The sequence below is a fragment of the Rousettus aegyptiacus genome, unplaced genomic scaffold (assembly GCF_014176215.1).
Source record: "Rousettus aegyptiacus isolate mRouAeg1 unplaced genomic scaffold, mRouAeg1.p scaffold_m13_p_6, whole genome shotgun sequence".
In the NCBI taxonomy this organism is placed as follows: Eukaryota; Metazoa; Chordata; class Mammalia; order Chiroptera; family Pteropodidae; genus Rousettus; species Rousettus aegyptiacus.
In genome coordinates, this window is record NW_023416309.1 from 86236827 (window position 1) to 86257004 (window position 20178).

At 50.2% G+C, this 20178-nt stretch overlaps 1 protein-coding gene and 1 non-coding gene across 2 annotated transcripts in view; both read right to left on the reverse strand.

Moving 5' to 3' along the window:
• MRM1 (mitochondrial rRNA methyltransferase 1) overlaps nucleotides 1-20178 on the reverse strand; it is a 78871-nt gene that overhangs the window by 15373 nt on the left and 43320 nt on the right. The window contains exons 8-9 of the transcript XR_004951290.1: nucleotides 16238-16322; nucleotides 183-286 (exon numbers count right to left, since the gene is read on the reverse strand). The gene's annotated coding sequence lies outside the window, so the exon portion shown is untranslated. The remainder of the gene's footprint in view (nucleotides 1-182; nucleotides 287-16237; nucleotides 16323-20178) is intronic.
• On the reverse strand, nucleotides 15545-15679 carry LOC118604432. The gene has a single exon (XR_004951740.1). It is a non-coding gene; the product is annotated as a small nucleolar RNA SNORA70 (small nucleolar RNA).

The window sequence follows — 20178 nt, forward strand, 5'->3', positions numbered from 1 at the left end:
CCATTGCAACATGAACGCCTCCCGCAGCTGAGGGCACTAGAAGCACCAAAGGGTCTCTCTATCCCCTTCTTCAGGCCTCCTCTTAACACACACAGGCTCCTCAGCCCCAAGAGGACAGCTCTGCACTGAGCCTTGCTTCCTCCACCTCCTCCTCCTCCCTCCTTCTCTGCCCCAGCACTCACCTCTCATTCTGCCAGAGGCCAGATCCAGCCAGGCCCATCAGGCTGAGTCAACAGTATCAGCTGCTCCAACTCCTGGACAGTGGGGTCTCCATCAGCTATTTCATCTGTAAAACGGGCTCAATGAGTTTTCTTGTCAAAGGAAAGGACCGGGGTTGGATTATGTGCCGTGGTGGCTGTGACTCCTTTAATCCTCAGAAGTCATTGCACAGAGCTCAGTCCCCAGGACTATAACCCAAGCAAGGGCTCTTCCCGAGGCAACCCTACAAATCACAAAACTCCTCAACTGGCAGATTCACTGGAGATCAGAGGCTCATGCAGGGACACAGAGGTTCATGAAGAAAACAGGAAAACTAGGTAGGACCGAAAGGCATCTGTGTCCCACCAGGGTAAGGAGTCACTGCGGCAGGAGGGAGCAGGGGTCCGGGGTCAGAGGAATCCGAGTTGGAAAGTAGATTTGGCATCAGAAGAGCATTGGACAAGTATTTCAACTCTGGGATTCTCTGTTGCTCGTTTATAGAAATGACAATAATCCTGAGGCCCCTGGAGCACCCTGTGGATTCAACAGGAAGTGACAGGAAGGAGGGAGAGAGAGATGGGACTTTGGAGGCCGAAAGAAGGTCTGAATTGCAGCCAGATGACTATCTTCCTGTGTGACCTTCAACAAATTACCTAAGATCTCAAAGCTACATCATCCTCATCTGCACAGCGAGAGTGATTATCACCCTCTCTCAAGAGTTGTGCAGGTTACAGATGGTCACGTGGCATTTAGAACACAGAGCTGGCACCTAAGAACTTTTGTGTCATGGTGACAGTGCCTGGCAAAATAGAGGGATTCGATAAGTGTTTTTTATTAGGGAGGGGAGTAAAAACAAAAATTATTATGGGACCCCATAAGGGTGAGGTGTAGGCTCTGTTTGCTCATGCCTGGAGCATCTACAACACATTTCTAGCCATTTATGTTTCTCTGTCCCCAGAGAAGGGCAAGGACTTGGATCCCATGTGGCAATTAAGCTGAGGTTCAGAGAGGTTTGGTGAATTTGTTTTCAAGATCTCACAGAGAGGGAGAGGCAGGACTAAGACCACTCAGCACCACCTAGGCAGGACTCCAGATTCAGGAATTCACTGATCCCTCCTTCCTTCTTACACAATTCCCTAGAGTCATCACCACAGACTGAGTGATTTCGATGTGCCAAGCACTTGGCTAAACACTATAACCAGTCTATCTTATTTAATGCTTGTACCATCTATGACACAGGTTTTCTTATCTCCACTTTACAAATAAGGAAACTGAGGCACAGGGATTTAGGTGGTTTGTCCAATGTCACTCTGCTCACAAGTGCTGGAGGTTATAAGTTCTGATATCCTTAGACTGCGAACTTGACCAACTCGTTGCACCAGCAAAATCAGAAGTGGCCCAACCACCTACCCACAGGCTGGTGGGTCCCTGCATAGGTCAACCCGACAATTCTCCTGCCTCCCCCAAGGACCAACCCCTGCCCTTCCCAAGCTCAGGCTGACTGCATGCGAGGGGAGCCTGAGCTCTTCCAGGCCCCTGAGAATCTAGGGAAGAAGTCCCCAAAGGCCCCCTGCATCTGCTACCCTGGGCGTTCAGGATCTGTACTCTTCCTGCAAATCTAACTTAAACCTTTCAAGCTTTAGGGAAGTTCTGGACACCTCTCACTGACCCTTCCACCATCATTTCTACATGCCCCTCCCCAACCTGGTGACAGACTCTGGAAGAAGCAAGAAATGAGGTCAGTGTCCCCACTGGGAGCAGGTAGGGTCCACAGCTTAGACCTCTCCCAGCCCTCAAGTACCCACAGAAAAGCCCAGGCTTTGCAGGTGCTGGATTGGGGGCCCAGCCCTAGTTCTGCACCCCTCAGCTGTATGACACTGAGCCAGAAATTTTCTTAATCGCCTGAGCCCCAGTTTCTTCATCTGTAAAGTAGGATCGACCATCCTTATTGTCATGAGGTTTAGGTGCCACAATGGGCTGGAAGTCTGAGCATAGTGCTTGTGGGGCACATGGTGGGCTCCAACAAATGCTGCTTTCCTCTTCATCCTTCCCTGCTTCTCCTACCTCCCCATGGAATTGAGAGGCCATTTTCCATAGAAAAGCAAACAGTGGGGTGTTTTCCAATACCCTTGAAAAGATCTGGATGGAGCTTGTAACAAGCAAATTTACCTTTTATTGGATGCCAGGCACTGTGCAGGACAGGCCTCACATCGCATCTTATTCCACTCTCTCCACACACCCCAAGAGACAGGCATTTTTACCTATAGATGATGATCAAGCCCCAGAGAGGGGCAGTGGCTTGTCTGAGGTCACACAGCAAGTAAGAACCAGGGTTAGGAATCAGTTCTGTCTGCAGGTTGTTAGAGAACCGTGGGGGCTTTCCCAGCCCAGATTTCCCCCCTCCCAGCCTCCCAGGCTACCCCAGTGGCCTGCCAGGGGGGCTCTGTTGGGAAGACGCAGTATGTTACATGAACAAGGTAAGAGAGATCATTTGCTCCTCCACTTCATAGATAAGGAAACTGAGGCCTAGCAAGGATAAGAGGCCAGCCAAGGACATGCAGATGGGAAGGGTCTAGACTCAGCTGGAACCACCAACCTACCTCAGTTAAAAGGAAGTAAATTATTCGGCTATCTGCTTCAGAAGTGACATCTTCACTCTCTGACACGTGAAGACCAACTCCTTGGCCTGCCAATCTGAGCCAACTAACATTCCTCAATTCCTCAAGACTACTGGCCTTGAATCCCAAATCCTAACCCAGCCATGACTAATATTGTCCCCTTCCTCCCACCATAGGGATGTCCTCCAGGGCTGACCCTCCTTGAGGTCAAGTCCTAATGAGGGACTACACATTTGATGGCTTTCACATTTTACAGCCGAAGGTCAGATGTCATTACACCAAGACCCATTACAATGAAATCTTGGTGTTACCAAAATATTGCCAAAACTAGGCCACGAGACATGCAGCCAGCCAGATTAGTGCCTCCTGAAAGGATTGGGTAGAATGGTGATCTGCATGTCCCCGTTTCACAAATGTGAAACCGAGGCTCAGAGAGAGCTTACAGAGAAGTTATGAGTGACCTATGTGGGTCTGGGCACAGAACTTCTAAGGCTCCTTCCATGCCCCAGCCCTTCCTGAACCAGGCTCTAATGCAGGCACCCAGGGCAAATGCACTCACTCACTCTGAGAGGGACAAACGCAGGGGGTTGCTGATACGTATGCATCCTGGCAAACATACCATGGCTCCCCCTTTCCCCATGCACATGGCATGTGCACACAGACAGGTACACATGCACACATACTCTCATGAGCACACACAGGCTTTAAGGCAGTGGTTCTCAACCCTGGATGTACACTGGTATCACCCAGGAAGCTTTTAAACACACCTGTGTCCTGCCCCACCCTGGGGGATGCTGATGGAATGAATGCATATTAGTTATCATTGCTGCATAACAAATTACCCCCAAAAATGTAGCACCCAAAAACAACACTTCTTCTCTCACATGGTTTCTGAAGGTCCAGAATCCAGGAGCAGCTAGCCAGGTGGTCCTGCCTCCAGATCTCTAATGATACTGTAGTTCAGAAGGCCAGCGGGGCTGCTGTCCTCTGAAGGCTCGACTGAGGCTGGAGGATCTGCTTCCAAGACAACCCACTACCATGGCTGTCAGCAGGCTTCAGTCCCTTCATTGCACATGGGCTTCTCCACAGGGCTGCTTAAGTGTCCTTGTGACATGGCAGTTGGCTTCTCTCTGAATGAGTAATCCAAAAGAGTGCGAAGAAGAACCCTGGTGCCTTTCATGCCCTAACTGCCTAAATCACGCACTGTCACTTCTGCGGTTGTTTGTTTGTTTGTTTGTTATAAGGAGCCATGTTCTAGGGGAAGGGAATCTGATTCCATCTCCGGAAGGGAGAAGTTTCAATGAATATGTGGATATATTTTAAAAACAGCACAGTGTGTGAAGTGGAGCCAAGGCACTGGGATTATAAACACTTCTCAGGTGACTCCAAGCGCAGTCAGGTCTGAGACCCACTGAAATGGAAAGTCACCCACTGGGTTGAGGAGGGAGACTCAGTTGGATATAACTTCAGAGTTTATTCAGACCCAAGTTCCCCTTCCCCAAGGAAGCTCACATGCTGCCTCAGCCCAGCCCCCGGGTACATAGCTTCCGTCCCTCCCTGGCCCCTTCCTCACCCCCTCCAGCCTACCTCTGCAAGAGGCCTTCTCAAAGACACCCACCCACAGCCTCCAGGCCTGGCCCCCAGCCCAGTGTCACCACCCCTGCACTTGCTGGGTTCAGGCCTGTGCAAATATGTGGGTTTGTGGGCGCACGCCTGTGTGCACATGTGTAGATGCATGTGCCAGAAGGCTCACAGGCCAGGACACCCTGACAGAAAGGCCCCAATCCATCTTCTCCTCCTCCTCTGTTGTCCTTCCCTTCTTTCCCTTTCTCTCCACTTTTCCTCTCCCCTTTCCTTTCCTTGCTCCTGACCCTTCCGCTCCTCCCTGTCTCTCTTGGGTCTCTCTCTCCAACCTGATCCTACGGTCTCCATACGTACTCCCTCTTGCCTATCAGGGGCCAGAATGGCTTCTATGTAAATATCTTGATGGAGCAGCAAGTGCAGAGGAGCCCAGAGAGGATGTGGAGTGGCACTGGACTTCCCTGCCAGTCTCCAGAAAGTCCCAGCCCCAGCCATGCTGGGGTCTCAGGTGGGACCACTTTCCTTCCTCCATCATCAGCTCCCAGGCCGGAGAGGGTGTAGCTGAGGGGTGGTGGGCAGGAGCCAGAAAGGAGCCAATGCTAGGGCCACATCCATTTGCAAACCTCTCTGCTTCTCTCTCCCACTTAACTGCCTCTCTGCTCTGGGCCTGCCCTGCCAGCCTCCAGAACCTTCCTTCTTCTCCACATTCTCTCTCCGAGTTTCTCTGTCTTTCTGGCTCCCTCTCCCTCTCTCTCTGTTTCTCCAGCTTTCTCTTGGAGAGGAGCAGGACCCTGGCCATAGCTCCGAAGGCCGTGGAAATGGGAGGGCTGCACCTCATGAGGAGAGTAGTTCTGCCCTAGTAATAAGGAGGAAAGAGAACTCTTCTAGGGAATTAATGAGACCACCAAGAACAAAAGAGGCAACCAGCAGAGGCCAGGGAGGCGGGGCCCAGCTAAGCCGTCCCCGCAGAACTGCAATAATAGAGTGAGGAAAAATGGAGTAGAGATCCCTGTGGTAAAAACTATTAGAGGAGGCGAATTATAAAACTATTAACCAGAATGTAACTCCCAATTAAAAGATGATTTAACACTGGAACCTGATGGATGAATTTTGATTAAATGGAGAACTATTAGGAGCCCAGGGATAAGGCTGCTCCTGCCAGTTCTAAAAGTTAAAAGGCAGTTTGATATAAAAATTTATAAATTAAGGTTAATTACTTTAAATAACATGGCTGGAAGCAATGAAAGGAAATTTGTCAGAATCTCCAGAGTTTGGGGCCAGATGGATACAGATGTCCGGGATGGCCCCAGAGAACCTAGAGGTCAGGGCAGGGACAGCTGAGGCCACGAGAGGGCAGGTGATGTTAGCACTTCCACCAAGGCCACTGAGAAGTGAGGGGCTGGCTGAGGCACCAGGTGAGGATGCCTGCAGGATGGAGGCCTCAGGGCCCCAGGACTATCCCAGGGAGTTAGTCTGATGGAAAGGCCACAGCCGCTGCCTGGCAAGCCCTCCCTCCTACACTAGCAGGAATTCCAAGTCTAAGATCCACTGTTTACTGAGCACTCCGTGGGAATGAGGGACAACTCATACCACCTAAGTCCCGTCCAAGCTGAAAGAGTCACTGGCATCCCTTTGCCCGAACTGCCTGGCCCTGCTCTGCACACTCCACCCCATGAGGCCTGCCTGGCAGGACAGGGCCCTACGGAGAGTCTGCAGGGTGCGGGATGCTCTTCTCCAACGCTCAGAGTGGTGGGCTATAGCCACGCCACAAAGCCACCCCCTATTCAGGGCCCGGGGTCTTTCCTGGGCTGAAGGCTGTGCTTCCAGGAGGCCCAGGCTCTGCCCACACCCAGGATAGTCTAAATATTCTACTGCCAGGTGGTCCCCTGGATGCTCTGCCCTGCACAACTCATCCCCTCCAAGACCCCTCCCTGCCCCCAAAATATGCCCGCAGCACATCAAGGGGACAGCCCTGTGGTTGACCCTGCCCATGGCAGAGGACAATACTTAGCGTGCAGCTATAGCCAGAACTTAGGAGGCTTTGAAAGGCTGTGGTTCAGAAGACATTAATATAAGGCTGGTTTGATGGTTAGGAGACTAGGCACCCAAGCCAGACTTCGTGGGTTTAAGCTCCAGCTCCCAGTACTTACCAACCTATGTCTTCAGGATTTACCTCTCTAGGCTTATTTCCCCAGCTGTGAAATGGAGATAATATTCTCTCCTTGCAGAATTGCTGTGTAAGTGAGAGGCAAGCTCTAATGCGTAGTGGGTCCTCAATAAATGGCAGTGATTCTCATCTTCTGTCCACCAGTCTCATCTAAGAAATGTAGTTGTCTGGCAGACCTCTATTGAGGCTTCCTAGCACAGCCGCACAGGGAACATTTCTCAGACAGAAGATAAAAATACCTTATTTAGTCTTCCCAACATCCTTTAGAGTCAGTCATGTTATTATTCCCATTTTACAGGTAAGGAAACCGAGGCACAGAGGGTTCAGTCACAAGCCCCAGGCCTCACAGCTGGCAATGGACAGTCAGGGATTCAAGTATTTCAGCTCCTGAGCCCCACCTCACACTGCCTCCCAGGGCGCTGGGCTGAAGGCTTCTAACTTCACTCCTTCTGTGCCTCTTATTATAAACCTCGAATAAACTATTTGGAAGTAGAACCAGTGGGAAAGAAAGGAGGAAGTGAGAGAACAGAGGAAGGAGTAGGGGAAGAGGGCAAGGAGGGAGAAGAGGGATAGGAGGAAGGAAGAAGGAGGAAGGAAGGAAGGAAGGAAGGAAGGAAGGAAGGAAGGAAGGAAGGAAGGAAGGAAGGAAGGAGAAAAGAAAGGAAAAGTTTGGCAAGTTTATTTTTTCACAAATCCCTGTGGGGTTAGAAGTCAGGACAGTGTTTAACCTTGGGGGTGACTGGGCGGATACACCAGGGAGGTTCTGCTTCTGATATGGGTGCTGATTACTTTGTAAAAATTCATCACTCTCTGTAATGATTTTACTCTTTTCTTTATGTAAAAAAAAATTATTAAAAAATTTTAATTGAATATTATAATAGATGGATTTTGTTATATAAATTATACCTCAATAATTTTTTTTTTTAAAATAAATGTAGTACACCAAAGAGCACCCTTCCTCGGCTTTGCACGGTGTACTGCAGGACTGACAGACACCCACCGGACTGGCTCGTGGTTGGCCTGGGATGAGTCATTCCAGGGACAGCTTCTCAGAAGAAGGGTGTCCTGTGGAGGTGAGCTTCAGAGGAAGGGCCAGAGACACAGGGTCCCCTTCTTACCACACATCCTGGCCATATCACTGCCCCTTTCCGAGCCTCTCTCATTTTCCTCGGGAAGAAGGTGGGGAAGGAGAGGACGGGGAGGTCAACCTGAGAAGCATGGCTGAGGCAAAAGCCGGGAGGTGAGAAAAGAGGAGCTCCAGTCACAAGGAACGGGGAGCCCCTACAGGCTGGAACTGGCCAGATTAGGATGCTTAGATCAGGGGAAAACGGGAAGGGCGATTTTCTTAAAAAAGCCCCTAAAAATCATGGACATAAAATTATCATTGTAATTAAGACACAGCTAACGTGATACCGATGATCCCTTTCACAGTGTTACTATGAAATTTCAAGGCTTCGCAGGAGGATTTTCCTGGGCTAACAAGTCACACTGTCACCTGGGCTCTGATGGCTACGAGGCCTCGGCCCGGGCCACCTTTGACCCTTTGGACAGAGCTGAGCTGATATTATCATTTTCTAGCCTAATGAGCCTCCTACATCTCCTACAACACAGAGCTTAATGGCCATAGTGGCCCCAGCCTAAGATACAGCTCTGGGGTTAGAGATTAAGGGCCAAAGGTCTAAGTCACGGCCAGATTCACCCCTTTCCCTCTCTTCTTCTCTCTCCCTCTTTCTCTCTCTGCTCACTATTCCTACATTCTCTAAAACTTTGGTTTCTCATGGTAAAATGGCACTCCTAGCTCTGATCTTGCTGTGTTACTATGAGAACTAGAGACAATATGGATGAAGGAAGCTCCTGCCCCACAGTAGGTGGTCCCTAATGACGCCATAACCCACCTAACTCTGGGCCATCCTCATGGCCTCCTTAAACCTGATCACCTCCTAAAGGCTTCACGTCCAAATATCATCACATAAGGGGTTAGTGCTTCAACATATGAATTTTGAGTGAACACAGACATTCAGTCCATAACAGCACACCTGTTACTGGACGCTACTTTCACTGGACGCTACTGGACGCTACTTTCAAAGAAGGCATTAGTCCATTGCTGAAATGGAGTTCCAAGTTTTACTGAGCATCTCAGAGGGCATTTGCATTCCTAAGACAAATAAACACTTCCTAGAGTCCTCTTTTTCCATCTCCCACAGCTCAGCTCCAGTGCCTCAGTCTCCCCCTAAACTCTCACCAAACCCATCCTCTATAGTAGGTGCCTGGTTCCCATTGCTCTCCAGTCTGCCTTTTACTCTCTTCTATCCTTCCCACCCAGGAGAGATGTTCTGCCTTTTCTGAAGGAAATGGATCTGAGAATTCTGGGCTTCTTCCAATTTTCCTTAGACCCACTACCCACCCCCAGAGCAACTGGGGCCCAAAGAGGTCAAAACACAGAAACTTCCTTAGGGGCAGAAGAAGAGTAAAGCCTGGGGATCCTTGGGTGTAAACTTCTTTTTGGTCCTGTAGTAGGGAGTTGCTATTGTCAGATATGTCAACATACGATTACTGCCACCCACAGTTTTCTTGTCAAGGAGCTTACAGGCAAACCGAAGAAGTAACCTGAAATGGTTAAACAACACGAGAATCTGAAATACATATAACAGGTGTGCTGTTATGGACTGAATGTCTGTGTTCACTCAAAATTCATATGTTGAACCACTAACCCCTGATGTGATGATATTTGGAAGTGAAGCCTTTAGGAGGTGATCAGGTTTAAGGAGGCCATGAGGATGGGGTCCTATGATGGGATTAGTGCCCTTGTGAGAAGAGAGAGACCAGGGCTCTCCCTCTCTCTTTCTCTGTCGTGTAAGGACACAGGTTGAAGGCAGCTATCTGCACGCCAGGAATCAGGACCTCACTAAGGAACCAAATCAGCCAGTGCCTTGACCTTGGACTTGCCAGAACTCTGAGAGATAAATTTATGTTGTTTAAGCTGTGGTATTTTATTATGGCAGCTCAAGCTGACTAAGATACATGTTGTCTGGAAGGAGTGGTCAGGGAAGGTGTTCTGGAGTAGGAAAGACTAGAGCTGAGTCCAAAAAAGAAAAGAGAATGAGTAGGCCTTTGACCGGGGGAGAAGCGAGGTTGTTCCTGGAGAGCACTCTGAGTTACACAGGCGCAGATAAGAAAGGGCATCAGGAACTGACCAGTCTGGAACAGGAGAAGTTGAGAGAGGCAAGGCCAGAAAGGCAAGCTGGGAGCCACTCATGTTGGGGCTTGAAAGCAGGCTGGGTAGGGGTGAGGGGTCGGTCTTGGCTGTAGTCCCTGGGTCATGGGGACTTTTGGAGCATAAGAAGGAAGCTAACTGATGGCCAGTGGAGGCAGGTAGGGAGGACAGCCTGGGGTAGGAAGCTGGTTAGAAAGACTGCAGAGGTCCAGGTGAGGGGAAATGAAGGGCAGCCGAGAGCAGGAGCTGGGGTCCTAGAAGTGAAGGGCTGGATTCAAGTGCTGACAGTGACCAGACAGGGACAGAGGAGGGAAAGGGATGGGGGAGGCCTGGTTCTAGGTGTCAGCTGCCTCCCCAGGCTGGTTCTCATACGATCCCTAGTAACTCTCCCACCCCAGTCAATCTTAGCAGCCCCACTTCTATACCCTTCCCCAACCTTGACTGGGACTCGTGTGCTCCTCCCAGCCTCCATCCTTCCCTTCGGTGACACCAGATACCACCCTGTGACTTCTCTCCTCCCCTCGAAAGCACCAGGGAAGTGTTACTGGTCAAGTGCTGCCCCTTTAGCTCACGCAGGGAAGCTGGGCTCAATGCACTCACAGGTAGGTCAAGTTTATTTACAAGGGTTCAGGGGTACAATGTGAACTTTGGAGTTAGACTGACTACGTCTGGATCCTGACTGCCACCCACTAGTTGTACGACCCTGGACAAGTTAATGAACTTCCCAGGTCCTCAGTTTACCCATCTATGAAATAGGGATGATGGTGGTACTTACCTTATAGAGCTGTCATAGGACTGAAGGAGTTAATAACATTTAGCACAATGCCAGGCACATGGTGGGTACTTGAAAAATATTGACTCCTTTTTATATAACAGGTCCCATGCCAGACACTACAGGAGGCAAGACACTTATACATATAGGGAAAGGTCCCTGCTTTCATGGCCTTAACAGGGCATGCAAAGAAATAAATGCCTTTTGATATGGCGCAAAAGACAAAAGAAATGGAAGATACCACCCACCCTTAGGGTACCGTCAGTCTGGGGGGCGGGGAAGTACGCAGAGACTCCATCTCTGTCTTTCAAAAGCTTAGAGCCTGAGGGGAGAGACACAGTCCCCACCTCCAAGGAACTTGCAGCTTATTGGGAAAGGGTGGACCTTTGCACATCAAAGTCTCTCCCTGTGGGCTGTCCCTTCCTATATGACCACCTGGAGAACTCCTAGTCTTTCTTCAAACATCGCCTCCTCTGAGAAGCCTTCCTGGCTCTCCACCAGACACCAGGAGGCTACTTTCCTTGAAGTTCCCAGAGCACTTCGCTCCCTCCTCCATCCGAGCACTTCGTACCCTGCACCGAAGGAGATTCTGTGTGTGTGTGTGTGTGTGTGTGTGTGTGTGTGTGTGTGTGTATTTGCTTGTGCACATATTTGGGTGTTTGTCTCCAGGTCACCTTCCCCTGGCCCACAAACCCCCACGTTTGCGAAGGTGGAAACCAGGGCTGCCTCTGTAATAATAATCCTGGCCCACTGCAAGTGCTGAACAAGGATGCGATGGCCTAAGTGACAGAACAGATGGATGATAATGAGAGAGACAATCTGGAGATACTGGTCTGTCAGGAAAGATGGACACTAGGTCAAGCCAGGTCTCTTTGACTCAAAAATAGCATGACATTAACTTCCCCAGGACCTCCGGAACGTCCAGGGCACCAAGGGTGATGGAGATTCCAGGGGGTACCCCTGCTTGCCCTGTTTGTACACACCAGCCTGCCCCCTGTGCCCTCCATCCCTGGGACTGGCTCTCTTCCCCACCTGGGCAGCGTGCCCCGAGAAAACCACCACAAACATAACATAAATCCATTACCAAACAAAAACATAGGGCCATAAACCCAGAAAACCCCAAAGTGTGTCCCATAGTCTCTAGAAGCAGGTTGAGGCCTCTGCCCTGGATGGTTCACACAGTCCAGAACCAATAGCAAAGGAGGGGTTTAAAATGCATTGGACAAGTAAACATCTGAGGGACCAGAGGACGGAGAGCTGGCTGCGCTTCCTTCCTCCTAAACGGGCTTCTCCCAAGAACCCTAAGGGCAACCTACAGAAGTGCTGGGTTCACGTCCTAACAGCTGCATGATCTTGGATAAGACATTTGACCTCTGTAAGCCTCAGCTTCCTCATCTAGAAAATGGGTATGATCAAAACGAGGCAAAGGGTTGTAGTGAGAATAAATATGAACTTGCACTTAGAAGAGATTTGTGAAGGATAACGGGCTGCACAAACAAGAGGCTTAGGACCATTCAAATTGTTTTACTATTATTGTTATTAGAGCAGAAGAGCAGATACTCAAGCCAGTGATCCTGAGACCAGTGCTGTGGCCCCTTAAGGGGTCCCTGACATCTGCTCGGAGCTGGATTTTCTGAAACAAGTTCCCACCAAGGCATGGAATAACTGGGGAGAGGACAGGAGAAGGGTATATGTGTACATATGCGTGTGCGTGCGTGTGCATGTGGGTGGGTGCCTCTGTGAATGTGTGCGCATGAGTGTGTGTGTGTGTATCTATGTGCCCCGGGGTAGGGAGGGGAGGGGATGAAGGGAAGAAAGGGAGAATTGAGAAGAAAAGAAGAAAAGCACAGGGAAGAGGAGAACTGAGGTATTCGGTTACATGATCTAAATTCTAATCAAACATCATTTAAAGCGTGTTTTATTTCAGCCTCGGGAGAGCCGGTCCCTCCTGGCTGCTCACCATGGCAACGGGCCGCTCATTTCAGAAGTGTCATGCCACATTATCGTCCTGCCGCCTCACACGCTCTCGCTGCCTGACAACTTCGCTCTGCCCCTTGCGACAACCATCCCCGCTCCGCTGGTTTATTTTTGGTGTCAGCCAGCCCCCCTTTCCTGCTCCCTCCTCATCATCAGTGGATTGAAAGACAACCTGGGCCCTCCAGCCAGTGAGCATCACAGCCTGTTTGGTGATAAGAGATAATTTGAGGAGATATTTGCTTACATGTGTATGAACAGTTTGCTGCATTAAGACAATTCGCTTGGTGCAGGGGGATGGGGGATTGGCTCGTGCTCAATCTGACAAAACCCCAGGAAAGAGGAGGGAGGGGTCACCCCTCACTTCTCAGGGTCCTTCCAAACCAGGGGGTGGGGGGGAGGGCCCTATGAGATCCTCATCTGGCTGCCTTTCTCGGCATCGTCTGGAGACGGGAGACCTGCCCCTGACTTGCTGTGTGACCTTGTACAAGTCGCTCCCGTTCTCAGTGCCTCTCTTTCCTTTTCTGTCAAAAGATGCAATTGGACCGACTGGAACCTGGGATGCCTGCCAAGTGTACCACTGGGTGAATCAATGATTCTAAGAACCAGGGTGGGAGCAGCAGAGGGCTGAGGACCCAGAAAGAGGACAGGTTCTTGGTCTGGCCACCAGTGTGAAGATAGATGAAGGGAAAAAAACGGTTAGCCTGACACACCTCCAGCCATATAACTGCCCCAGCTCAGAAATGGTAGAGTGTCTGGGGGATTCTAAAGCTTCCCTCTCTGGTGAAGGCTGGAAAAATCCCAGACCTAGAATTCCACCCTGTCCTGGAAAGGTCTTTTTTGAGATATCTTTCCCTGCACTACACTGAGTCATATCCAAGAGGCAACTCTGAAGCCACCCGCTCCCTCTCTATCATGTTGACACACACACACATGCTCCCACATGCATCTCCCCCAGATCAAGGGCCAGATGGAGGGACAAAGGCAGATTCGGAAGAAGCTGAGAGGAAGAAGTACACCCTGAGACCCCAGGTAGGGAGATAGGCTCCTGGCTCTCAAAGTGGAGCACAGAGATAACGGGCTGGAAGGCAAGGTGGCCCCACCTGATACCTCTACCCACTGAAAGCCAAGAACAGTAACGTGTCTGCTGAGGGTTTTCAGGAGCCAGGCCCTATGCTGAGATTAAAAGGGTTTGAAGCCCCCTTTCTACATTCTGTACCCTCCTACCCCAACCCCATGGGAGTAGGAAGTCGACCTGGTTGATTAATTCTCAGCTGAAGGAACCCCGTGCCTCCGTTCACTCTTTTATCAAATAGGTTTATAATAGTTCCCACTGTATATGGTAGCTGTCAGGATTCAGAGAAGACTTAAGAGAGTTTGGAGCACGTAGTGGGTATTCAATAAATGGCAAGTATTAGAAGTTGTCATAGTAATTAGGGTCTGAGAAACCAGGGTTTTCTAATTTGGAGACTCAGTTCCCCACAACCACAGCCAGCTGTGCACCTGGGTCCTGTGGCTGGTTTGGCTCCCACCCGGACCCTGTCCTAGGAAGGATGGACTCGCTGGGATGATGTCTACACCTGCCTCCCGTCCCCACATAATCTTTCTACTTGGTGTCTTTGGCCCCTCTGGGAGCGCATCAGACCATGGGAGGTGATCGCTCTCCCACCCTAGGCCTCATCTGGGGCATCTTCCTCTGAGACCCTCAGACCCACAGACTCTCCGGCAAGGCCCACAGGGTGACCCTCTTCTGCCTGCCCAGGGTTAAAAGCAATCCTCAGCCAGGAGCCCCCAGAGCAGCTGAGAACTCAGACCTCCACTTACCTTACCCAACTGCCCTCTGCCCTGACCCAGAATCCCGCCAGATTCCTTAGGAGAAATGGCCCAGGGAAAACCACACGAGGGAAGTAAGTGCCAGCCTCCTTACGCAGAGGACTCTGGGTGGGCTTCCCTAGGCCTCAGCGGTCGCTCCCCGTGCCCAGGACACAGTGCTGAAGGGAGGCAGTGGGCCACAGGGAAAATAATCTTTTTTTTTCCTTTTTTCCCCCCAATTACAGTTGACATTCAGTATTAGTATCTATCAGTTTTAGGCATAAAGCACAATGGTTAGACATTTATATAATTTACAAAGTGATCCCCTGATTAGTGTAGTACCCACCTGCACCATGCATAGTTATCACAGCATTACTGACTATATTCCCCATGCTGTACTTTACATCCCTGTGACTACTGTGTAATTACCAATGTGCACGTCTTAATCCCTTCACCTTTTTCACCCAGCCCCCCAAACCCCCTTCCGTCTGGCAACCATCAGTTTGTTCTCGGTATCTATGAGTCTGTTTCTGCTTTGTTTGTTTGTTTATTTTGTTCTTTGTAGTCCACATGTGAGATCACATGGTATTTGTCTTTCTCTGTCTCACTTATTTCACTTAGTAAAATACCTTCTAGATCCATCCATATTGTTGCAAATGGTAAGATCTCATTATTTTTATGGCCAAGTAACATTCTGTTGTATATATGTACCATATCTTCTTTATCCAGTCATCTATCAATGGGCACTTAAGTTGCTTCCAAGAGAGAAGGATCTCTCTCTCTCTTTTTTTTTTTTTTTTGACAGAAATAGGGATTTATTAATCGAAGAGTGGGGGGAGGGCGGCACCAAGACTCATGAGTGCAGGGCCCACCATTTGTGCAGGGGGCCATGATCAGGGATGTATTTGACCCCATAGCCATGTGGGTTGAGCCGCTTTTCAACCACGTCGTCAAACTCATCCACATTAAACTTAGTGAAACCCCACTTCTTGGAAATGTGGATCTTTTGACGGCCAGGGAACTTGGCCCTGCGTAGAGCTTCAATCACATGCTCCTCATTCTGCAGCTTGGCGCGAACAGACATGATTACCTGGCCAATGTGGACTCTGGCCACTGTGCCCTGGGGCTTTCCAAAGGCACCCCGCATACCTGTCTGGAGTCTAGATTGGAAATGGCATGAGGTCAGACATGAGTATCCACCGGAAAAGGACTGTCTCCAAGGTCCCTTAGAACAACCCATACAAACAATAGGCTGCACACACTACCGAGGATGCTGCTGTTTGCAGCCATTGCACACCGGGCCCCTACGGGGAAAAGAGCACGGTCGGCTTAATTGGCTGCAGCGGAGAAGAATCTCTTTAAGGTCAGCGGAACTCAGATCCAGTCCCGCAGTGCACCACCTCTCAGGAACAGAGTCTTAGATCGGAGGCCCAGCCTCAGCATTCTCATCTCTTAACTGGAGATAACAACACCTACTTCACAGGATGCTGGCACATTAAAAGTATACCTAACGCATAGTAGGTGTCCAACAAAAGGCAGCTATTCTGAATAAAAACAACAAACCTGTCCCAGTTGGAGCCGAGAGGCTGTTTCCCTTCCACCCACTTGAGGTCGCTGCATAGGCAGGCGGGGCTGGAGGTCGGGACCTCATTCCCTGAGCTTACTTTTCTCCCACCTCCTCCCTACTCTCTAAAGTCCTGCCCAAGCCTAGAAAGTAATGGGCTGGGGGAAATCCTACCATGTTATGACCCTGTTCAAGCAATGTACATATGTCCCAGCCTGGCTGTCTTTTTCCCTCTCTTTCTGGGCAAAATAACAAAATGAATCATATTTCTCATCTCAACATTCCACTCACGAGTGCTTGACTCAGAACCAGGACAGCACAGAACTAGCCTCCTCACCTCTTCCCAGCCTCGCAGCCTCCAGCAGGTCACTTAGCTTCCATATCTGTACCGTGGGCACAAGGCTGGCCCTGCCCCGGCAGCCCTGTGAGGAGTTAAGGAGATGGTGTGTGTGAGCTCCCCACACAACAACTGGCACCCAGGAGGTGCCTCCCACCCACCCCTTCCTGCCAGAAGCAGACAGTTGCCATAGTGCCTGGAGCTTTAGACCTTCCCTTCTCAGCTTCCCTCCTGAAGCCCCTTTGCGAGATCAGGGTGATGGAGCCATCCTTGGCCGTCCCAGGCGCTTAGCTTCCCCAAAGAGGACCTTATCCGGAAAGGAGGGACTGGGAGGCTAGGACACCCTCCTATCACATGGACCGAGGGGTGCCGCCTCCCAGCCGCAGGGACTCCGGGTTTGGGTTTGGAACTGGGGTCTAGGGAGGTATCGGCGATAGCCCCCCACGAGCACCGCCTCCGGGGCCTTGGGGAAAGGAAGGAGCGGGCTCCTCTGGCTCACCTTCTGACGGTGAAATGTGGCCATTTACCTTCACGCTCCAATGCCAGCACCTAAATCACTGTCTCCGCGCCCGCGCTCAAGGTTGCTCCCCAGCCGGCCGCCAACAAAGCTGCCTCGCTGCGGAGCCCCCCACCACCCTGAAGACCCCAGGAAGGGGACGGCCTCCCAGCCTCCTCCACTGCGCCCCCTCCGCCTTCCTCCTTCCTCCCTTCCCTTTCCTGTCCTTTCTCCTTCTTTCTTTTTTCTTTTATTATTATTATTATTATTAATTATTATTATTAGTCTCAAAGACCTATCTTAGGGACCAGGAGGCCACAGGATCCCAGCCCAAACTCACCAAGTGCCCTAAGTTTAGTTTTCTATCCCAGGATGAGGCAGTCAGGACAATGGTCTTGGATGAAGAGTCCACCCTTAGGCCACTACAACTTTAAACTTGGGGCCCTGGCCCAACTGGTGTTCACGGTATCTGAATGATTTTTAATCCAGTAACTACACTGTGATGGTCACTCCTAATGCATGGAGCTTGTGCGTAGGTTAAAAGTGTGAATCTTTGGGAGGTTAACATTTAACTCCTTGCCGTGACTCAGTTTTGACAAGGTTTCATTCACCCTGCTCCCTTCTTTTACCACCTTTTCCCTCCCTGGTTTCTTCTCTCTTCTTCAGGAATCTCCACTTGTCATCATCTAGAGGGGAGGGAAAAGAGAAGGGGGGTACAGGAGAGACCCCGGGTGGTGGTCACATAGAGCACTGGGGGCGTCTTTGGAAAAGGAGGAGCAGAGTGGGGGCTGTTGCTGAGAACCAGAACCGTGATGATGGAGAGGTCTCAATCCCACCCTGGGCTGAGGTGCCCCTACCTGTCAGTTGTGGGAGGGGGTTGGCCAAGGGGAATGAAGAGAACATCAGCCTAGGAAGGGAGAGGAAGCCAGTGACACCACACACACACACACACACACACACACACACACGCATACGTGCATGCGGGCCTAGGCCCCCTCCCTCCCATTCTGGCCCTGAGGCACTGGACGTGCCAGGGGTCTGAGTTCCGCCCTCATCCTCCGAGCACACTATTCACAGTGTCTATTTGCTCTGCCTCACATCTCGTTCATTTGCACCTTAACTTCTGTTGCTTCCGTGTGGGTCGGTGGAATTGATGTCTCCCCCATCTGACTGAGGGTTCCTCCAGGACAGAGTGTTATATTCCTCCCATCAGATTGGGTGCTCCTCAGAACAGGGGCTGCCTCCCCATTTGCCTGGGAGCTCCCCCTCGGCAAGGGATCTGTCACCCCATCAGACTGGGGGCTCTCTAGAATAGAGGCTTCTGTTGTCCTCATCAGACTGAGGGCTCTCCCAGGTCAAGAGCTATGTCTCTCTCCTCCAGACCAGGAACACCCCAGAACCCTACCGACCACAGCTGATCTAGTGTTCAAAGCCCCAGGGTCATGCCCCCACTCTCAGACATTATGGTTCCAGAAGCCTTCAGGTACACATCCAGCTTCATCGTGCATTAGCTCACGACCTTGAACAAATCGCATGACCTCTGGGGAGAATACTGCCACTACTCAGGGTTTTGTGAAACTCCAAGGAGATAGCATTTGGTGAAAAGCGCCTGGCATATAGCAGGTGTTCAATAAATGCCGCCTCATTCCCCTCCCCTCATTAGTCTGAGCTGTTCAAAGTCTACCTGCCAGCTCAGGCTGAGAAGACAGAGGGGAACCAGAATTGCAAAGGAGCACCCACAAAACACACACACATGCACACGCACACACACACATCCTCCCATCAAGCTACTGGGTAGTGGCCTCCTTCGTTAGGGGATAGGGCGGTGGCAAGGAGTTAAATGTATTAAGCAATTTACAATTAATATAGAAGTCATTCTAGAGATAGCTACTAGAAAGAGTACAACAGGGCAATTAACCCACTAATACACTAGGCTATTACATCGCTATGTCTCTTATTTTAGCCCGAGGTGATTTGAAACGCATTGGATTAGAGGATATTACAGGAGATAGCATGAAAAATAGCTTAATGTAATGAGCCATCCCGTGATGTCTGCTATTAAAGATGATTTGCAGTTGAAAACTACAACATACAGTAGTTCAGCTATTGAGGACCGAGGGGGTGGGGGCTGGGGCGGTGCTGTTAACCCTTCCCTCTTTCCAGCTGCCCCCACCCCCACCAGGCCCTCTGCTACCTTCATGCCAAGATTATCAAGTACATCTTATTAGGCGACAATGGCTTCATTGGGAGATTGGAGATTGAGGCCTGAGGTTGATAAAGAACCAATAATCTGCTAATAACCTTTAAAAAATAGATTCCCCCAGGGAGCTGTACTAATGGGCTGAGGCTAGGGAGGGAGGTTGATTGGCAACTGGGAGGCTAATGTGGAAAAAGTTGTAGGATTGGTGGGGGGGATGGCTACCCTGAGTAGGGGGAAAGTCAACATGCGCCCCCTCCCCCAGGTCCCCTGAGCAAGAAGGCAGGAAGGAGTATGGCTTATGGACTGCTGCTTAGAGGGTGTGCCTAGTATATGAGTGGGAATAATTACAATACACGAAACTGACTTTTTCTATTTAGCTGATCTTTGTATGGTGCATCACTGCTTTTAAAGGGCATTTCGCATGTAGTAGTTCTCTGGACTTTACATCCAGAAAAGTATAATACCATCAGTGTACAAAAGGCATCTGACCCAGAGAAAGAAAATAACTTACCCAAGGTGAATGCAGCCAGTTATATAATGAAAGAGGAACAGAGAGCTGTTCTAATGTCAAAGCCTATGCAACTCCAGGCTACAAGTGTGTTATTCTACTTAAGGAATCTCTGCCTACTCCAAGATCACAAAGGTCTTATATATTCTTCTGGAAGCTGTACTGTTTTCACATCTTACATTTAGGTCTATGATCCAGTTTGAGTTAACTTCTGTGTACGGTGTGAGGTAAGGGTTGATGTTCGTTTTTTTCAAGAGGACTATGAGTATATTTGCATAACCATGTGTGTGAACACATATATATGGAGAAGAACACACACACAAGTGTTGGCTGCCATGCAGACAAAGTGGCTTAATCTAAGGGCACACATTCAGAGACCGTCTAAGGTAGATACACGCAGAGACACACTGAAGGTCAAGGCTGTACACGCACCATAAGCATGAGGAGTGGGTGAGTACCCGAAGTGAGCATGTGAATGCAGACTTGTTTTGCCGAGTGTACATTGGACCACATGCGTATGTGCTGGCAAGTTTGTGTCTGTCACTGCACACGTGTTGGCGTGTGTATGTGCATGCGAGTGTATCCCTGTGCATGTGTTGGACGATGTGCACATCACAGCTGTGGGTGTCCCTGGGCATATATGTCTCGCTCGGCATTTGTAAGCATGTTGCTGTGTGCACCTGTCACTGTGTGTGAGCGTGTGTCAGGCTGTTGGCACGTCCGGTACCGTGTGTCTG